The sequence below is a fragment of the Lissotriton helveticus genome, chromosome 12 (genome assembly GCF_964261635.1).
Source record: "Lissotriton helveticus chromosome 12, aLisHel1.1, whole genome shotgun sequence".
NCBI lineage: Eukaryota > Metazoa > Chordata > Amphibia > Caudata > Salamandridae > Lissotriton > Lissotriton helveticus.
The window spans coordinates 126456325-126475551 of record NC_136073.1 but is presented as its reverse complement, the minus strand read 5'-3'; the positions used below and the strand labels follow the sequence as shown (position 1 = coordinate 126475551).

Below are 19227 nucleotides of genomic sequence, written 5' to 3'. Positions count from 1 at the left end.
TGAACACCATTGTACTCAACAATGTTTGGTGCTGTACCTGGCCAATATGTGAAGACATTTGAAGGGGGTGAGTGTGCGCATATGCATCCGTGAGTTTATGGTAATTATGCAGAAATGGAAGAGCAGATGTTTATGAATATGTTAATACTAATAAAAAAAATTATATCGCATACTGTAGGTAGTTAAAAGGGTAAGCGCAAAAATAATGGAATGGAAAACAAAAATCATTTCCCTGCTGTATAATTTTCGCCACATATAACATTCCTATCAAGGAGACCCAGTGGCCGGTTAGCTCAGTTGGTTAGAGCGTGGTGCTAATAACGCCAAGGTCGCGGGTTCGATCCCCGTACTGGCCAGCAGTGCTTTTTTTCCCATTTGCTTTAAAAAAAAAAAAATACATCAAGGAACGCCATGCATTACATTTCTTTTGCACATTCAGAGTGAAGACGATATCTGAAGCATGGGAAGGTGGCGGTAAACACGAGACTGTGCCAACCAGAAGATGGATGAAGAGGCGAGCGTCACCAAAAAGGACAGAAGATGGCGGTGGCGGGAGGTAATTAAAACAGCTCCTGTCAGGAGATACGTTATCAGACGAACGAGCAGGGTGAGGAAGAGATCCCGTTATTGCTGCTTTGCTCCTTGTTACTCTAAGTCAGATCACTACTCCTACATTCCGAGGTCATGGCAGCTGCTGCAGCAAGAACAGTAAGCAAACAGGAAAAACTCGTGCAATTATGCAACTTCCGTTAGCAACAAGAACATTTGCACGTCATATATTGCAATCTGGAGCGCTCTGGTGGGACGGTGAAATAGCTAATACAATGGCCTTCATGTAATGCTAGTCTTTTAAAGATGGCTGAAGGAGACAGGTTTACCTTCTTCAGCTTCCACTCCCTGCCCTATCCGTGGTACATCAAAGGCTGCCAGGGGGTGGGACAGGGATGTCAACCTAGTGTTGTGAATGTATGAGGTCACTTACTTGCAACCCCTGGTGTTTAGGTGATCCTGTGCCCATGATTAGAACAGAAAAATTAGGCGCATTCGTTTTATGGTAAGAAAAGAAGCTTGCAATATGGCTAACCTATTCAGTCTTTAGATACAGTGCAAGAATAAAACTACAATTCCCAGGATGCCCAGGGAAGAGTTTTAACCAATGAAAACTTTGTCTCAAACAACAATACTCAACAGAGCAATGAAGCCATTTGCATGTAGCGAAACAGAGTTTATTTCTGCCAACAAGGGGGCAATTTACAAGCCCCTTGCGCCTCTTTTACGCCACAGTTGCGTCACTTTTGTGACGCAGCAGCAGCGCAAAAGATGCACCATGGTACGGGGTATTTACAACGTGACGCATCTGGGAGATACGTCACGTTGTAAAGCCCTGCGCCAGAAGTAGGCATACCTGCGCTGGGGGGGGAGGGCGTTCCAGCGCAGGAAAGCCTCCCAAAAGTGGCTGAGTGAAATCTAAAAGATTTCACTCAGTCACTTTTGAGCCCATGCTGCGTCAAAACCCTGCGCCTGCTTGAAGCAGGCGTAAGGATTGATGCAGCATTGTACAGATAGGGCCCCCGAGAGCATTGCTGGAGCTGCGTCGCGCTTGCGACGCAACTCCAGCAATGTGCCCAATGTGCCGCCTTTACGGCACAGATGCCTCACGCTTCTCTGCCATTTTTGCCCTATGGTGGCAGAGCCGCGGCGCACAATAACTGGCGCATCACTGCTGATATGCAGGGATGCGCCACTTATTGTAAATCTGCCCCGAGATTGTTATTTTCTTTTTACTCACGTTTGAGCTACTTTTGTTTCGGTGTGTTTTACAGAGCCGTTTATTGGTGTCATAAATCAGTAAGTGCTGGGGAACTTTGAACATGGTGGGGCATAAGAAGTGCTGAATTTAACTAATTTGCTAGCAAACGCAGCATGTGAGCATAACTGTCACAAAAGAGGTTCATGGTAAATCTCCCCTGAGAATAGTTTTTAAAAATGGAGTAAAGTAGTTTATATTCTAGCACACTGACTAAAATAAATTGATCAAGAAGCCTCACAATGCCCTGCTATGCAAAGGTTTCTAGTAAGTGCCCATATATGCTGGCCCTGTGTGATGCAGTGACCTCCCCCCGCCATGCTACTTGGTGGCTGGTACTCATTCAAATTATATATGCATACTTTATAAAAAAAATACAAACATAAATCAACAAGAAGATCTAAATTTGAAGGGATAATGAACAAAATGGACACTTAAAGCATCTGTGTAATTAGTAAAATGTATGTATAAAACCAACATATCAAAGCTACCCTACAATATCTTATTTGTGATATGTTAAAATGCTTGCACAAAAAGTGCCTCTGTGCATCAATCAGTTTTAAACAGGTACACGAAACATGTATTACAGTTTCTTGTTCATACTCACAAAGACAGTAGGTTTGAGTAGACCAACAATGCTTCCAATAAGGGGTCATGTCTTTTGTAGGAAACTCACTCAGCCGTAACCTCATAAACTTTAAATTATTTTTATATGAGTAAGAGGTATTCAAATATGATTCTAGGCTCATAAGAGTTTATGACTATCCATGTGTGAGCTTTCTTAGCCAGTTGGTTCTTGTTATACAAATACAAAAACAAAAAACATCTCCTTGACTTATTCATAGCTTGTTTAAAGGAAGGTCCTGTAACAGCAGAGGCCCAAAGGGAAGTAAGCCCTACAGAAAGTAAAGCAAAGGAAAGATAGTCTCACACTGGTGTGTTTTTTACCAGTTCCTGTTTCAATTAATAAGAGGAAGGCCAAGGAGGGTTCAGATGCTTGTTAACGGTTTTTGACTGGCGCGACAGAGCTTGTTTTACCTTTGAAAGGCTTGTCACCCACTGTTACTGGCCATGGATGAGGATGGCCTCAGAGTCGTTCTGCAGGTCATGCCCTACCTGCCAGGCCAGTGGCAAGTAAAGAGGAAAGCACGAGCCTTATACTGTCATTGGCACTCCCTTTGAAAGGATGGGCATCCATATTGTTGTGCCTCTGGACCCCAAGACAGCCCTAGACCTCAGGTTCATCCTGGTACTTGGGGACCATGGGACTCGGTACCTGAAGGCTCTAACTCTGAGGATGGTGACTGCACCTGCAGTAGCCAGGGCACTGATGAGGTCTTTACCAATGTGGGGCTCCCCAAGGAGGGGGTATATGACCATGATAGCAACTTCATGTCGGCATAGATGAAGTCCATGTGGAAGGTGTGCGGGGTAACCTACAAGTTCTCCACTCCCTACCACCCCCAAACTAATAGGCTTGTTGAGAGGTTCCGCAAGACCCTAAAGGCATGATCATGGGCATGTCAGAGCCTTTGAGGCGGAAGTTGGACTTCCTCTTACCATGCCTGCTGTTTGCCTATAGGGAGATACCACAGAAGGGGGTTGGCTTGAGTCCATTTGCATTTCTGTAAGGGCACCCTGGGAGAGGACTTCTCAGTCTGGTTAAAGAGGGCTGGGAGCAAGCTCCTAGGAAGGCCCCGAAGATGTAGTCATGTACATGCTGGCACTCTGTATGCAGATGAAGCGCTTCTGGAAGAAAGCCCAGGAAAATCTAGAAGCCAGCCAGAAGGTCATGAAACAGTGGTATGACCAGAAGGCTACTCTGGTCGAGTTTCAGACGGGCCAAAAAGTGTGGGTTAGAAAGCCTGTGGAGCCCAGCGCCTTGCAAGGCCATTGGTCTGGGCCCTATGAAGCGAAAGAGTGCAAGAGTGAGGTCACCTAGCTTGTGGACTTTTTGACTCCCATGAACCCTTTAATGATTTTGCATTTCAATCACCTCAAACCCCACTTCGAGTAATCCAAAGTAAACATGATCCTAGTCACAGATAATGGAGTGGAGAAGGAGAGGGAAACTTTCATCGACCTCCTTTCCTTCAAGGAGCAGAATGGTCAGTGGCAGGTGTTGGCCTCTCCCCTACATTGTCCCTAGAACAACAGAGAGACTGCCACCAGTTGTTAGGACAGTTAGCTTCTCTGTACTCCTGTACACCAGGATTCACGACATGGTGTAACCATGATATTGATACTGGGGACAGCCTTCTTGTGAAGAGTAACATATACAGGTTGTCAGACAAGGTGAGAGACCGCATTATGCTGGAGTTAGGGGCTACTGAGCCTGTAAACAGCCCTTGGTCCAGCATTGGGGTGATGGTCCCTAAGTCTGCTCCTTCAGGTGCCACCCCAGAACTTAGGTTCTGTATGGAATACCAGGGGCTCAGCGCTGTCACCAAGATGGATGCACGTCCCATCCCCAGAGCTGATTAGCTCATAGATCAGTTAGAATCTGCCAAGTTCCTCAGGATGTTTGACTTAATGTCTGGGTGCTGGTGATGGAGCAAGGTGGCAAAACAAAATTTTGTGTACCCCTTGTGAAATCAATGTTCCATAACATTAACATTTACTAATAGTGTGTTGTGGCGAAATAATCAACAAATAGTATAAGATACACATACATGAACACGTGGGAATACTAATTTTTGCTTGCATGAAGCAATATAATCAACTAATTTGTATTGTTATTGTAATGTGAACTAATGCACAGCTTAAATATGAATAAACGCAATATGAATGTGCTTATTGTACACGTTATTGTGCTGAAAAGTCGTCGAATATGTAAGTATAAAAAGCATTTATGTGGCTTACCTGCTAGGTAATAACTAATAGGGAAACATTAGTACGGTGGGAGGTAAACAGAAGGGCTTTAGTTCCATAATTAACATGAATTTGTGTTTGTTTCTATGATAGTTCCAAATGTGGCCTCTGAGGCCTACAAAATCTGGTTACTCTGGCTAACTGTGAGCAAGTGCTGGACTGCGCATGGTTTCCCCACTTGTTGCAGAACCTCCTTTCCCCTTCGCAAACCTTCTATATGGGTCACACTCGCTCACTGCACTCCCTCACTCTATTAAATTCATGGTTTCATTTTTACGCCTCACTACTTTTAGACTTCACCAGCCGCCACTGCAATACCGCATTATGATTTTGCTGATTCACCGTGAATATGATGTTGTAATGGTGAGGAGATGCTCACCCACCCCAAATTGTCCAATCAGAACCCAAATTGGTGATGTTAGATACTTTTTAGATAGTTTAAGTTAGGAAATTAGTGTATAAAAACCCCTTATTTTGCTTAGAGGTAGTCGCTTTCCCGATTTCCTCTCGAAGTGCTGTCGGATTGCAGATTGATTCCTGTATGTAAGATACTTTAAGTTATTTCTTGTTTCCTTGCAGGACTGAAAGGATAAGATGAGGGTGTTAGTTAGGGATGTTAGGAGAGAATGAATTTGGAACTATCTATTCTTTGCTAAACTTTTAACTGATCTTTAAATAAATGACTATCTTCTGAGCTCTGAATAAAATAATTATTTTTGAGATAAAGTTTAAAATTTTACTGAATAAAGAATTAATTAAAGCCTAAATGTCAGACATTAAAGTTTTGCTTTTAATAAAATTAGGAAAGTGGAATATTAAAAGCTGGTCTTGTAATTTTTCCTACGCCTGATTTTCTTTCTAGCAGATCCATTGCCACTATGGTGGTGTGTCTGAATAAAATTAATGTTTGTTAAAACCATGGTAAATTGTATAAACTATAGGTGTAAATAATAGCTGGTTAAATAGGTTAGACAAAGAAAAACCAAAGGAAATGATGGACGGAGCGTTGACAATACAAGCACTCACCCCCAGTCAACTGATCTGGGTTTAATCCATCACCGTTCTTTAGCCCACTCTGCCACCCCAGTTCAGACATGGCCATATGCAAATCAGTCTGACCCTGTGCCTCATGGGAACAGTCCAGCCCAAACTGCCAAGCCATGCCTTCCCTGGACCGGAAACAAGCTACCGAGGACCGGTTCCTGGCATTTCAGCCGTCTGCAGCCCGGCTTGCTTGAATCCAGTGGCAAAGTGAGCAAGGGACTCAAGTCTGAGCATACCCTGCCAACATATGGCGAACAAAGAAAAACCAAAGGAAATGATGGATGGAGCGTTGACAATACAAGCACTCACCCCCCAGTCAACTGACCTGGGCTTAATCCATCACCGTTCTTTAGCCCACTCTGCCACCCCAGTTCAGACATGGCCATATGCAAATCAGTCTGACCCTGTGCCTCATGGGAACAGTCCAGCCCGAACTGCCAAGCCATGCCTTCCCTGGACCGGAAACAAGCTACCGAGGACCGGTTTCTGGCATTTCAGCCGTCTTCAGCCCGTCTTGCTTGAATCCAGTGGCAAAGTGAGCAAGGGACTCACGTCTGAGCATACCCTGCCAACTTATGGCGAACACAGGTTAGACACTCAATCAATCAATCAATCAATCAGGGCATTTGTATAGCGCACTACTCACCCGGAGGGTCTCAAGGCGCTGGGGGGGGGGGGGTCCGCTACTGCTCGAACAGCCAGGTCTTGAGCTGCTTCCTGAAGGCGAGGTGGTCCTGGGTCAGGCGGAGGTGGGTCGGAAGGGAGTTCCAAGTCTTGGCGGCCAGGTAGGAGAAGGACCTTCCTCCTGTGGTGGCTCTTCGGATGCGGGGGACGGCGGCGAGGGCGTGGCTGGTCGATCGAAGCTGGCGCGTGGGAGCGTAGAAGTTGAGGCGGCTGTTGAGGTATCCTGGTCCTTGGTTGTGTAGGGCTTTGTGTGCGTGGGTGAGGAGCCGGAAGGTGATTCTCTTGTTGACCGGGAGCCAGTGCAGGTCTCTCAGGTGTCCGGAGATGTGGCTGCGGCGGGGGATGTCCAGGATGAGTCGTGCTGAGGTGTTCTGGATCCGCTGGAGTCTCTTCTGGAGTTTGGCGGTGGTTCCGGCGTAGAGGAACTCCACCAAATGTTATAGCATTACTCCTTTGTGTTTCACCAAAACCTTGAAACCGAGTTAAGTGAAATGAGTAAGAGTGCAGTGTTATGGGCCCCACTGACGAATGAATGTGTGTTCTGAGGTTTCAGGGAAATGGTAAGTGTTGTTTAGAAATGATTTTTGGAGTTCCGCTGTAGCACTGGCAAATTGGCTTGACTAAGGAGGCCAAAGAGAGATTTGAATTCTCTACTCAAGAAGGACACTCCCAGTTCCTGGTAATGCCCTTTAGATTGAAGAACACTCCTGCCACCTTCCAGAGGTAGGTCAACCAAGTCTTTGCTGGTTTGGAGAACTTCAGTAACGCCTACCTAGATGGCATTGCCGTCTTCAGTACCAGCTTGGAGGACCATTTGCACCACCTCAGGGAAGTGCTTCAGGTTGTGCAGAGGGTAGACCTGACTATCAGGGCCAGTAAGTGCAAAATATGGCAGGATTCCGTGATCTACTCGAGACACCAAGTGGGAGGAGGCAAGGTGCAGCTCCTCCAGGCCAAGACTGAGATCATTCTGGCTAGGAACCCCCCCCCCCAAGGACCCAGACAAAGGTGAGAGCTGTTTTAGGCATCACTGGTTACTATAGGCGATTGTGGCAAGGGTATGGCACCATTGCTGCACCCTTGACAGAGCTGACTTCTAAGGAAGCAGCCCAGACAGCTTATCTGGACGGAGGAGGGCCAGAACGCTTTTGATTCTCTGAAGGAGGCTATGTGCACAGCACCTTTGGTCAATGCCCCTGACTTCTTTAACAAATTCCTTGTACAGACAGACGCCTCAGAGCATGGCGTATGTGCTGTGCTGTCACAGTTAAATGAAGAGGTCCTGAATCAACCTCTTGTCTTCACCAGTAGGAGGTTACTTCAATGGGAACAGAGGTGGAATGCATTAGAGATGGAAACCTTTGCAGTGGTTTGGGCACTGAAGAAGCTGAAACAATAAGTCCTTGTTGCAAGAATCCATCACCCTAAGTCTCAAGCACCCAGTCTGCTTCAATCAGTAAGGGTGCCCCACGTCACAGAGGGAAGTGACCCTACAGTCCTAATAGGTGAAGAAGCCCAGGGCTGAAAAAAAGCAAGCCATGCATAATATGTAACATTGCACATGCGTTGAAGTGCAAGTGTTTGTCAAACAGCCCTGAGGCTGCCTGACCCTCGGGTCATTGTGACAGAATTCATTTTAATTAAACAAAACAGGAATCAGAAAATATGAGAAGGGCAAAGCCCCCACGCCCATATTAAGTATCTACCCATGAAGCATACAGCTTATCACAGGATTTACTACACGGTGTCCCTTCCTAAGCCCTCTCCCATGCTTTGAGTCAGTTCGCCACGTATTCCTATTCGTGGCTGATACAAAAACATGCTGGAGGCGAGCAGTTGCATTCTGCTCCCGCATAAGTATCTCAGGGTTTTTGACAGAACAATTGCTCATGAAGTTAATTGTACCAGAGAATAATGGAATCTTTATTGGCCTTGCAGTCCTCCATCTGTTAACATTAGCAAATCCATACTTAGCTGTATATACTTACTTTCACAATATTTTCGTATTTAATGTTTAGATCAAGACATTTTTGTAGTGCATATTTCATCCATGATATTCTGGTACTATACCATTTCTACCCTTCCCCTGTGCCTTCGAGAGGAAGCACACAACTAAAGCTACTGGAAGGTAGCATGCAAATATGAGGAGATTAAACTCTTATGGCCTAATTTTCGAGGCCCCTAGCGGCACTTTTGTGCTGCCGGAGTGTCACTTTTTTGATGGTCCGGTGGCGCAATGCGCTGCAGCATATTTACAAGGCCAGGAAAAGCCACTTTGCGTGGCTTTTCATGGCCTTTTTAAATATGTGCCCCTTTTATGCTGAACAATGCACGAAAGGGGTGTTCCATGGGTGTTGCTGTGGGTGTTATAACGCAAAACCCATGGAATCTGAAGCATTCCTGGATAAACGAGAAATCATAGACCTGGGAATGTGTCAGATTCTAACACCACCGCAAGGGTGGGGTTAGGGAGGCACAAAGGGGAGAAATATTCGTATTTGTCCTTGTTTTTTCCTCTATGTGTGCTGCATTCTGCACACATAAAAAGAAGAAAACACTTCTTGTGATTGTTTTTGTGCAGGAAGGTGTTCCTTCCTGCACAAAAACAATCACCACCTACAATGCTGACACCCTTGCACCATGGCACAAGGGTGCCTACGTTGGCGCATGGCAGCCCATTGTGCACCAGCGCAGGGGAAATGGACAGGAATGTGTTGTATCTCATACATTCCTGCCCTTTTCTTGTGACGCAGGGCAGCGCAGCAAGATTCCTTGTGGCACTGCCTTGCCCCAAAACCTCTTAAATTATGCCCTTAGAATACCAGCAGTTTCCTTTCCAATTCACTGTCTTTTTGACTGTGCCTCTGGCAAACATTTTTAGGGAATTATCTTACTTTCAAATCAACAAGAAGCTAGGTTTTTCCATGCTTGTCCATGCTTTTTCAAGCTGAAGAACCTGTGCCGATGTATTCTGTTAACTGGTGGCTCGGCTTGATAAATTCCGCAAGAGTGATTTGCTGACCTTTTCGTGATTTCCACCACAAACATCGTCCTGGAAGCTTGTATTTTTTTGTTTGGCTTAGTTTGATTGGTCCCCAATGTATTTACATTTGAGATTCCCCTAACTTATTTATTTAATTATCATTACATATATTTATAAATATGTTTAAAGCATAGAAAGTGCCAGGGGTCCAGCTTATATGCATAGCACGTAGCTACCATTGTAGTAATTAGTTTAACAGCATGCGTGCGGCCGTTTTTCCCGCGGTATGCGGCATTTTTAAATTTACCGCGTTACATGACGAGCTCAGCTCGTCATCAGCACACGGTAGGTAACGCTGATGACGAGCTGAGCTCGTCATCAGCATGGAAGAGGTTAAAGAAGGAGCGAGCTTGGATAGAAAGGAGATAAACTAGATGGGGGGCATAGATGGAGAATGAGAGAGGCATCAGGACATGCTGACAGAGTGGATATGGCTGCGAGATACCCACAAGGACGACCTCCAAACCTACCACAGAAGTGTTCAAGGGACATCCTTGATGTGCACCAGCACTGCCCGAGTACATTAAATCAAGCACCCTTTTTTGATATTATTATTTTTTAATGAAAGTTAATGTTTCTGTTTATTGTCTGGACTCGGACAGGAATGAAGATCATGAGTATTGGATTGAGTATTGAGGAAGGGTTAATTATAATAATCCATAGTGGTCCTAATGCTGGAGTTACCCTTAGATCATCACAATCAGCTGTTTGTAAGAAAGCTGAATATAAGAGTGATGATGGCTGGTGCTCACAGACAACGGGGTTAGGTCATTCGCACCTCTTCATCCTCTCTCTTCTTTGTTATCAGAGCCTAGTGGAAGAGGAATGCATATAGTTTCCCGCAAGAGTGGTCACCTGGGCGGTATAACTGCATAGTAGTATGTTGCCACAAATCCACCACAATGCTTACTGGAAGAAGGGCATCTCTCCTACACCAATTACCCTTCCAATCGTGTACTGTAGTTTGTAATAATACATAGGATCTGAACGTTCAGGCAACACAAACTAAGGAATTGGTGTCCAGACTGATTCCAGATACCCCCAAAGGAAATTTAGCCTTTATACCAGCTAGCTTACAGTGCCACTATGAGCCCCCTAACATTACCAAGGAGCAAATAGTTTCTGGCAACTATCGAGCATCACAACCCTTGATCCTTTAGGGATCATGGAAACAGTGCAGTACTTTTCACTCAGTAAATCGTGCTCACTTAGTCTCAGAGAGATACACAGAATAAAAATGGGGATGTTTTCAATAAGCATATATTTAACCAGTGTGATTCTATTATAAAGCATGTTTGCTTCGACAATCATTAGACATAAACAGATATATAAGATTGCAAGCAACATAAAGGTAGATTTCTACCATGGTGCTAACACAGTAAATATATGCAGCCATATAAAATACATGACAATAATCACACGTACTCCAACGATGCAAACCCTATCTAAGTGTACCTAGCATGTATGTAGCGGTAAAGCCAAACATCCCCCTAGGAAAGAGTCAACCCCAATACCTGATGGGAGAGAAAGAAGGACCCCGTCATGGTCTCGAGGTGGACACCTCGCAAGGGATGTCAGACCACTGCGTGCTGGAGCTTCTGCAGGCCGGGACCTCAGCGTCTAGTGTCAGCATGAAAGCTTCTCTTCTGGTTGCCCAGTGAAGATAGCGTTGTTTTATACCCAAAAAGTACCCTCAGGGGTTCTACCTAGATGTGTAAAGGTATTGTGGGTCTGTCATTCAAGGATGTTGATAACGGTGACTTTTGTACAGAGTTATTATACAGAAGATGGTAATCCTGCTGTGCATGTCCTAGGCAGGGGATTAGGATATGATACTAAGAATCCTCATATATAATAAATTAGGCTAGTTTTTGAAAACCACACAACATTTATTCGGCACATAACTAGGTAAAAGGTCAGCGCCAGAACTGTTATGTAGAGCAAGGTAGGACAAATGTAGGTAAAAGGTTGGGCAGCTACCTAGGCCTATATTGTGGTACATTGGGGCTCATAATAAATAAATTGAAATGGACTACTGCCCAACTGGCAAACACTTTGAATAAAAGCTCGTGCCCTCACCTGTTCCAGCATGTTAATGGGCAACGTTGGCACAGACTTGCGTGGAGCATACTATGGACTGTGGGCTGCTCTTTGACATGGTGTTACGAACTAATCCTGAAAAGTCTTGTGAACTTCTGCTGGCCTACTCTGTGCTTGCCATGCCAGTGTGGACGCCCCAAGCTGCAATGAGTCCAGAGAAAGCTGGACAGAGAGCCAAGAAACCTTCTCTATCCCTCACCAGAGACCGGAAGAGGACAGCAGCTGTACAAAAATGTACCTACATTTCCAGGTGAGTGGAGTCGGGATACAGACTGGTAAAAACTCTCACCATGGACTATCACCTATCTGTTTTCACATTTGTGGGCTGTCATGGCCTTGCCATTTCGTGCAATTCAACATGGCTTGAAGCACTGGCCCACCTCCACCTTCAGTTGGCCTAGGTACTGGAAGAAGAGTCCCTAAACCATATGGTGAACCCCCTGACCAGGCTGCCTGTGCAGAAATCCAGCAAGACTGCCTTTCCTGCTGACTAAATTCCAAGCAGAAGCCCTTTGGGGTTCACTGGGCTTATCTTTCCTGCCTTTGTGCTCCCACAACCTAGATTTGTAGTGAGGGTCAGAATTGATTCTGCCTTTGTTAGCGACTAATCCTTGTCTTTCCTGGATATTGATTCTTTGACCCAGTGCTGAGTCCACCTTCCTGTCATGTGGTAACAAACTTTTAAACCCTAATTTTTCATTTTTAGGTCTCGCATAACAGTGCACATGCGCTGTTACTACGAGGGGTATTGTATGCAGTAAAGGGCTTGGAGCCCCACCATCAATTACCGTTTGCAGGCTTTATTGTCAATCACTGTAGCTGCAACCTAATTGGCCACCATACGTCTGACATCACTTCCTTTTACTTTTCTGCTATAAACATAAACAATGGTCCTTAAAAAATCAAATACTAACAAGATAAATATAGACTGAAATCAAGACTGTATTTCACATGTTCAGCCGGACAGTAAATTTAATAATGCAAAACTTTAGACCCATGTTAAACAGCTTTGCGCATTAATCCATTGTGTAAAACAAGTGCACTGTCTGTTTATACTAAGCTTGAAAGAATTTGCAATTGACAAGCTATACCTGTTTTGCAAAAAATGTCTTTTTGTATTTTGTTTGTACGTGTCATGTCTCATGTAGGATACAGGATTGTGTCCCACTACATGGATGTTCTCAACTACGGTTGTCTAAAAGTTTCGCATTATTGAATTTACTGTCCGGCTGCACATGTGAAATATAGTCTTGATTTCAGTCTATATTTATCTTGTTAGTATTTGATTTTTTAAGGACCATTGTTTATGTTTATATAGTCTTGCTACCCAAGGTCCTTATTTACCTTGAGGGTTTCCCTTGTTGTATTTGACATTTTACTTTTCTGCAGCACAGACAAAGTACTAATTAATTTAGTTTAATTTGATTCCATCTGCTACTGGTGCTGTTCTTCTGCCTCTATTAACATTATGTTTTTATCGTTTTATGTCGGCATTTAAGTTACTTTGTTTTTATTGATTCAGATCGGCATTTAAATATATTTTCCACATACATCTGCATTTCTTTTCTCTTCGGCATTGTATCACTGAACTTGTGCTTTGGAGAATTTATTTTCGGCAATAACTTTTTTAGGCAAGACGGTTATTTTTCCACACGCATCAGCATTGCTTCTCTTTCTTTTTAGCTTTTCAGATCAGCAATTTGTTTTACACACACATCAGCATTGCTTCACTTTCTTTTTATCATTTCACACGCCTCGACATTGGCAAAACACATTGACAAAGCCAATAGCTCTTGCCAATGCTTGTTTGACTTATAACCCTAAGCAGTTTAATTAAGTGGGTTTTCCGTACAAAACCCCCTAAACATAAACACTGACAACTCAGATATTAATGATTAACTGTGTTACTGAAGTTGTTTCAGATTGTCCAGAACATACTGTGTTTCTGGTATTTTTTTTTACTTGTTATCCATATCAGCTGGTGATTGCAAACGTACAATGGGATTTTTTTCTTTCGGATAGAGCAGTAGTTAGAGCTCCTCTCATTGAATAACGTTGTTCTTTCTTTCCTTAGAAGGAGGATCACAATCCTTGCAACAGTGAACATTTGTTTGAGAACAGCACAGTGAAAGCAAACTTTTTAGTAACTGCAAACATTGTTTTTCTGTTTTCAGTATATGTTTATTGCAATTTTGATTCAATACTTTGTATTCGTTATTGATTTGTGTATATTATATTGTATTATTCCTCACTGTTTATTTTACTTTTTACAGTGTATATATTTTAGGGTATTAATACATTTTACTTTTAACTAAGATGTTAGGCTGAAAATCCATGTTTGTTGCCATTGTGATAACATGGTTATATTATGTAATATTTTGAAATGTTATAAAATGTAATGTTATTTTGTGTGCTCTCACCCACGAGTGTATTCTGGTGCTGCGCAGGTGTGTGGGCCTAGCCCTGCCTATGGTAAGCTGGTTAATTGAACAGCAAAAGTCAAACCTTCATCTTCCTGCAGATTTCAAAAAGAACAGAGAAGGCTCTGATGTGGCGTGGGAGGTCAATCTGGAGCAATGTAAGAGAAGGCTAATCCTCCTGATCTGGTTATATGCATGCATGGGATGTGTGCGAGAAGGAGGCCTAAATTGTGTAGTTCCTTGAATGTGTGTGTGAGGGTTTTGAATTGAATGTGTTTGTGTGCCAGGAGCCAGTGTAGTTCCCTGAAGTGTGGTGTGATGTGAGTTCTGCATGGGAGGTTGAGGGAGTCTGTTTACCAACTTCTGGGTGGTTTGTACAATTCTGGTGAGTTGCTTGACAATGCCGGTGTAGAGGGTGTTCCTGTAGTCCATCTTGCTGGTGACAGGTTTGTGAGTGACAGTATTTCTAGTGTTGTGCTGGGCAGTTTGAAGATCTTAGCAAAACCAAAGGGGGTCCCAGAAAGCTTGATTCCGGTCCAGGGAAGACATGGCTTGGCAGTTTGGGCTGGACTGTTCCCATGAGGCACAGGGTCAGACTGATTTGCATATGGCCATGTCTGACCTGGGGTGGCGGAGTGAGCTAAAGAATGACGATGAATTAAACCCAGATCAGTTGACTGGGGGTGAGTGCTTGCAATGTTCAACACTCCGACCATCATCCCCGTTGGTTTTGCTTAGTTTGAAGATCTTCCCATCATCTTCAGGGTATGGAAGCATTTTGCAGTGAAGGTGTACTGCACTGCACTCCACAAGGGGTTTCGCGTAGAGGGTAGAGCAGGGGTCTCCAACCTTTTCTGTAGTGAGAGCTAATTCTGCTGAAGGAAAGTCCTGCCGAGCTACTAGCCTATTTTATCACTGTAAAATGCTGATGATATGTATTAATATTACACTATAACCACCCTAAGAACGATTTATGTGTAGTCACCACCCACACATTCCTGATGAAGTTATCAGCAGAATGCTAGGAAAACGTTTTTCAACATTAAATGCTTGCAATCAAGTAAAATTCAAATCATCACATGCTGTGTGCCACAAAGTGTACTACCACAGCACTAAGTCTCCCCAACTCAAATTGAATTATCATTCAGCTAACAACTTTAAATGTGTTTTAGAATTGTAATATTTTGTCTTCATTAGCATTAATTTTTAAAAATATACATATTTGCTATCAAAACCACTTTCCAATTTGAGCAATCAAACTCAATTTTCCAAAAGAATGTTTTTTTCAGAAAAAGCATAATTTTTTTCTTAAAAATCAAATCAGTTTTCATTGTTAGAAAATACACAGTCCCTAAACATCAGCTTTTCGTTTTCATTGAGTAACGCCATGTGAAAATGCCTGATGGATAAATTCCACTTCAAATACCCAGGAATTGGAATCATAGGCCATGCTTGCTCACCATAACACTATAAATGCATCTGTTATGCTAAGAATGTCCACCATTAATCCGGGGTTACCACTGTGCCAAAGCTGGATGCCCAACACATATCAGTTATGGACATTATTATGGGAGAAGCAGTTGCCACTCTGTCAAGAATGGCTAAAAGCAAGCCAGTCATGCTCTTAATATGTCAGTGATGGCAGCAAGTATGTAATTACTAGACTTGTATGTCCAAAATAGTCAAGGCTGAAAATATTATGGCAATGGCACAATTATACCATGAACTGGCACAATTGCATCAGAGATAATACTCTTATGATGGGGACCAGCATACATATTTGGCAGCCCTTAACACTAGGAGTAGCTTTAAGGAACCAACACTATTTATTAGGGAAGGACACAATGTCACACACCCACACAAAAATGAATGTGATGCTTCTAATTTTCTCTGCCCTGGATGCATACTCTCTTCCCTCAGCTCTTTGGTTGATCATGAACCCAACCAACACATTTTCACTCTAGTTCTTGCAGTCACACACTTTTGTGGGTCAGCCCTGGTTACTGCTGCCACTATTCCTTGATGTCACACATGGTGTGACTGATTGAGCAGGGCATATAACATGGCCAATCTCCTCCTTAGGTAAATTTAAAGTGGATAAAGATGGTTCATGTGACAGACCCATAGGCCAACACCGTAGCCTCCACATGCTTCAACACCCTCTGTATACTTCGCAATACCTTTAAATGGATCCCCCCGAATCCAGGAAGACCGTCACTCTTGCACTCATCACCAGTAGGCTGGACTACCGCAATGCCATCTATGCTGGAATCAACAAATCTCTGCTCCACAAACTTCAGACCATCCAGAACGCTGCAGCCAGACTCGTCCTCAGCATTCCATGACAAGACCACATCACCCATAACCAACAAGACCTCCACTGGCTCCCCTTAAAAAGAGAGTGACCTTCAAGCTGCTCACACACACCTACAAAGCCCTCCACAACACCGGACCCCAATACCTCAACGAAAGAATCTCCTTCTATGCCTCCAAGAGAAACCTCCGCTCTGCTGACCAGGCCTTGGACGAATTCACCCGCATCAACAGAGCCAAAACAGAAGGCAGATCCTTCTCCTACATCGCGGTCAAGACGTGGAACAAACTCCCCCTCAGCATCAGACGAAACCCCACACTTAAAGCATTTAGGAAGTGCCTCAAGACCTGGCTTTTCAAATGACCGGAGCTGCCCAAATGCCCCCCCCCCCCAGCGCTTTGAGATCCTCATGGCTGAGTAGTGCACTCTATAAATCCCTGAGTGATTTATTGATAGGCCAACAGAGTGTGTGTTTGAGTGTTATCAAGAGTTCCTGCCATTGGTTTGGCTGTCTGTAACTCTTACGGGTAATGAAACGAGCAGAGCTACCTTCTTTAATACACACAGAATCCCTGAGATCAGATTGGTTTGGCTTCACCTCTGAGAGCTACTTTGAGGGTGCTGGTGAGCTACCAGTAGCTCCCGAGCTACTGGTTGGAGATGCCTGGGGTAGAGCATCCTGAGATACAACACCACCATATATAAATAAAGTAGCACACTGCAAAGGATTTGCCAGAGAGTGCTCTTCATTCATGAAAGGCAGCACCATGAGAGGGTTTCCTTAAGTGAAGCAGTACTCGATAGGCATGGGGCAGAGCTCAAAGTAACAGCAGCACCCCAAGAGTATGTGTGTTTGTGAGGGATGGTGGGGAATCCAGAGGCGAAAACACAGTCTAAGGAGAGGGAAACATAGCAGTGCGCTCAAAATGACAAGACAGCACGAAGAAAGGAGAGAATGCTACCCTGATGAGGACATGAATGTTGCAGTCGCAGCATGGGCAAGCCCCCTTTTCGGAGGGCAATACCCCAAGAGAGAACTGTACCATGGGTGAGACAAGAAAGCACATTCTAAAAACAAGAGAGCAGCAGTCTCGAGGAGGAAACACGTGGATTCAGTCGGCAACAGTGGTAGAGGTAGGGAAAAACTGGCACATTGAGAAGGATATGCCCTAAGACAAAGTGTGGGTAGCATAGTAAGGAGTGAGGAGCCGGTCAGTGCACTGAGCAGTGTGAAGGAGACCAGCATACCTTTACTAGAGCAGCAGTACCTTGGGGAGCAAAGGGGTGGACAACACCCGGAGGAGAAATTGTTACTAATTCGTCAAAGTATAGATATGGGCCATTGGGAAAATTATGTTGGAGGCTATTGGCCTAAAGGTTTAAAGCTGGGTGGACTAAGAAGGATTGTCTAAAACTGTCTAAAACATGCCTGCAGACAGACACTGTGTTACTCGGATTCTCACAAATTACTGTAGTAGGCAAGGGTTTTGGTAGTAGTTTCTCCTTTGAATAAGCCACTGAGTTTCAAAGATTTGGACTGTGATCGTCCTTGTTCGACCTTCCTAAGGAGTTTTGCCAACTGTAAACTTATAGGTATTAGAAATGTAGGCTATATCTGATGCCTGCCTTGTTAGAAGGCTTATGCCTGTTATGGAAGGTTTAATGATAAAGATTTTAAGCCTGATTACTTTTTTGTAATGAACCAATTTTGAATGCCATAGGATCCAGTGGCCAATAAATGCAAGAATGACGTAAATGAATGGGTACATTTCAAGTCCTTGGCGATATGGACGGCCCCAATCCCATTGCTTGGTATGTTAACCCCACCCATACCTTGGTCGGACCCTCCAGGATTTCGCGATTTCGCGGTTTGCCGCGAAATCTTCACTTATGTAAAAATATCGCAATTTTTACAAAAGTGCCCGCGAAATCGTCACTTTTGTAAAAAAAAGCAGCGATTTTTACAAAAGTAAGTCTCAGAAAATGCCCCCATTGTCAAAGCTCATCATTGTTTATGCTCTTGCCTTGCAGTCTGTCTCTAACTGTTGTCCCACTCCTTGCGGATCCTCTATAAACTTCTGAAAATTCCGATGTTTTCTCTTTTATGTACCATGGGAAAGTTTCCTACTGACAGCGCTAGGCGTGGCAAGTAAATGTCAGCTACTATATCAAATATCAATTCATGTATCAAAAGCGACGTCTGGGGTGGAATAGGTATCTAAAAATTACAAGGGGATTGATGACAGTTTAAGATACCTCACATAATGAAGGTAACATATTCATATGTGTAAAGCTTTACACTATTACTACTGCACATCTAAGCATGGTACAAGTATGAATTCTGCAGAATTTTACAAGTGATGACTGACAGTAAAGGCTTCAGCCAGACTGCCGTAAGGTTTTTTGTAATAAATTTAGCAAACCGATGTCATCGCAAAAGCTTATTTTCAATATTTTCTTTTTTCTTTTTTCATGTAATTATTGACAATTGTCTCACTCAGCTCTGATAGTGAGGACGAATGTGAGCATTTTGCATGAAATTAAATATTTTAGGTGATTAGGGTATGTTTTCAAAATGTAAGAATTATTTTCATCTTACCTTTATCATGCTAAACTCAAATGAATATGCTGCAAAGGCTGCAAAATATATTTATTTCACTGCACGCCTACGAAGAGACTTTCTATACTCATTCTGCCCACTGAAGAAGTATTTAAAAACCCACCAAATGGGATTTGGCCCTTTACTTAACTTCTTTTTAGGTGGATTGTTCTGGCCTTGTTTACTTCGATACTTGCCAAGAAATGAAAATAAAATTGAAATAACAATTGTATGCAGGTGTGTAATATAGATGTTCACTGGCAACAAGTTTGTTATTGTCCCCATGTCTTTGTAACTGTTGAAACCTACAATCTGACTATAAAACTATGCAATTCTGATTCCATC

At 43.5% G+C, this 19227-nt stretch overlaps 1 non-coding gene across 1 annotated transcript; it reads left to right on the top strand.

Annotated features, from left to right (window-relative positions):
* The first annotated feature begins 282 nt into the window (after positions 1-282).
* TRNAI-AAU (transfer RNA isoleucine (anticodon AAU)) lies at positions 283-356 on the top strand. Its single transcript has one exon. It is a non-coding gene; the product is annotated as a tRNA-Ile (tRNA).
* Positions 357-19227: the final 18871 nt, after the last annotated feature.